Below are 3,105 nucleotides of genomic sequence, written 5' to 3'. Positions count from 1 at the left end.
TGGGACCCTACAATGGCCCAGAATCCTTTCCTTCCTTTGCTGGGGCTCAATTCATGCAGCCACCTAACTCCACTTGGTACCCTGACACAGGTGCCACTCATCACATGACTGGTAGTCCATCTAATCTTCAAAATCAACAGCCATATCAGGGTAATAATTTTGTATTCCTTGGTAATGGAGATTCTCTATCTCTCATACTGGCTCTCTTCTTCTTCCTTTAGGTTCTCACAATTTTTCTCTTCAAAATGTCTTTTGTCTTCCCTCTCTTTGTACTAATCTTCTCTCTGTTGCCCATTTTACTCGTGATAATTTAGTTTTCTTTGTCTTTACTCCTGACTTTTATCAAATCTATGACTTACGTATTGGTTCGTTACTCTTTCAGGGCCCTTCTAAAGATGGCCTTTACCCACTTTTCCTCTCCTCTCACTCATCCACTATCCCCCGTGCCCTTACCACTGTGCACTCGCCTTGGCCATCCATCCCATCCTGTGCTCTCTCACTTAGCGCCATCTCTAGGCTTTAAAGTTTCTCATGCTTTCTGTCAAGATTGTGCACTTAATAAATCCACCAAACTATCCTTTATTAGTAATACAACTTTTGCCCCTTCTCCCTTTTATTTAATTCACTCTGATGTATGGATGTCCCCAGTCACTTCTGTCACTGGTTATCGCTATTATGTCTTGTTTACAGATGACTTTTCCTGCTACTCCTGGATCTGTCCTATGCACCGTAAAAATGAGGTCTTTTCTCACTTTCAAACCTTTCTTGCCATGGTTAAAAATCAATTTCACACCACTGTGCAAATATGTCAAAGTGACAATGGCACTGAATATGTTAATAATGCTTTATATGATCTTTGCAATCAACTAGGCATCCACCAATGTTTCTCATGTCCCTGCACTCTCCAACAAAATGGCCTAGCTGAACGTAAACACAGACACATTTCCACCATGATCCGTACCCTCCTCCCACTTCTCACACTCCCCACAATCTCTGAGTTGAAGCTGCCCTCACTGCTATCCATCTTATCAACCTCCTACCTACTCCTAATCTTCAATGGGACACCCCATACAATCGTCTCTTCCAACATCCTCCCCCTACTATCATCTTCGAGTGTTTGGGTGTTCTTGTTTCCCTTACCTGGGACCATATATTGAAAATAAACTCACCAACCGCACCCTTGAATATGTTTTCCTTGGATACAATTCTCACCACAAAGGTTACCGTTGTTTACATCCCTCCATGGGTCGTGTTTACATGTCCCAACATGTTTTATTTAACGAAATGCATTTTCCATTCGAGCATTTGCAAGTATCATCTTCTTCAGAATATGTGGATATTGAATTCCACCCAATTCTGTCCTCCTATGTACCTAGGCCTGAATCAATCACTCCCGCCCCAGACTCAGACACGCAAACTCACGACACCTCCCTAGTCTACTCAAGGACACTTCTTCCGCATTAGTCCAGCCATTGCTCCAAACTTATTCCCGACGCCCTTGCATACACCTCTCTCCGCTTGCGCCTACCTCTATTCAAGTAGCTCCGAACCTCCCAGTTCTAGTAGCTCCAAACTCTCTAGTTCCAGCAGCTCTGAACCCCTTAGTTCCAGCAGCTCCGGACCCCTCAGTTCCAGCAACTCCAAACCCCCAAGTTCCAGTATCTCCGCAATCTCCCACTCCTACCCCTGTTCTCATACGCACCCGCCTTCAGGATGGCATTCAAAAGCCCAAGCTTCATACCAACGACACTGTTAAATACCCCCTTCCCTGTGCCTTATTAACTGTTGTTGATCATATTGAACCTACCTATTTTTCAAAGGCCACTAAGCATCCTGAATGGCTTGACGCCTGGGGTTTGGTTCCTTCCTCTCCTTCTCAGAACTTGGTTGGGTGCAAGTGGGATTTTCGGATTAAGCGTCACTCTGACAGCTCCATTGAACGCTACAAAGCTTGTCTAGTTGCCAAGGGTTTTCATCAATGTCCGGGCATAGACTATGCTAAAACCTTTAGTCCTGTTGTCAAGCCTGCCACCATTTGCACTATTCTCAGTCTTGCAGTTACTCGTGGTTGTTCCCTACGTCAACTTGATGTAAAAAATGCCTTTCTCCATGGGTTTCTTCAAGAAGATGTCTACATAGCTCAACCTCCTGGTATCATTGATCCCACTCATTCTTCTTATGTTTGCAAGCTCCACAAAGCACTCTATGGCCTCAAACAAACACCTCATGCTCGGTTTCATCACATTAGTACTTTCCTTCTCTCTATGGGCTTTACACATAGCCAAGCCAACACTTGAATATTTATTTTTCAACAGGCCTCCCATACCATCTTTCTTCTTCTATATGTCGACGACATCGTGGCAACTGGCAGTGATTCCACTCATCTCCAACAATTCGCCTCTCTTTTAGGTGGCCACTTTGACATCAAAGACCTTGGTCCGCTCAGCTATTTCTTGGGTTTACAGGTTCTTCATAAGGATGGTACTCCCCACATCAATCAACTCAAATATGCACATAATCTTTTACAGAAAGCCAATCTTCTCAACTCCAAACCCGCATCTACTCCATTGGCTACCAAGGTTCTCCTATCTGTCTCTGATGGTGCTCTCATCTCCAACCCAACCGAGTATTGCGAGCTTGTTAGCAGTTTACTCTTACTCGTCCTGACATATCTTTTGCCGTCAACACTATTGATCAGTTAATGAGTGCCCCTCGCACCTCTTAACTTGTTGCCACCAAACGGATTCTTAGGTACATCAAGGGCATTATTGATCTCGACCTCACCTTCACTCCTCAAACTGCCTCAACTCGCCTCTCCGCCTACTTTGATGCGGACTGGGCTGGGTGCCTTGATTCTCGTCAGTCAACCACTGGATATGTGATTACTCTTGGAACTAACCTCATCTCATTGTGTTCCAAGAAACAGCTCACAGTCTCGTGCTCTAGTACAGAATCGGAATATCGCGCCCTCTCTCATGCTTGTGCCGAAACCACTTGGCTCTACTCCCTTCTTCATGAATTAGTGTGCGTATTCGGTTCCCGGTCCAACTCTTTTGTGACAATCTCGGCACCATGTACTTAGCTGCCAATCCAGTTTTTCATGCC

The sequence above is a fragment of the Prunus persica genome, chromosome G6 (genome assembly GCF_000346465.2).
Source record: "Prunus persica cultivar Lovell chromosome G6, Prunus_persica_NCBIv2, whole genome shotgun sequence".
NCBI classification, from domain to species: domain Eukaryota; kingdom Viridiplantae; phylum Streptophyta; class Magnoliopsida; order Rosales; family Rosaceae; genus Prunus; species Prunus persica.
The sequence above is the reverse complement of the archived record's forward strand: the minus strand, read 5'-3'. Positions refer to the sequence as shown.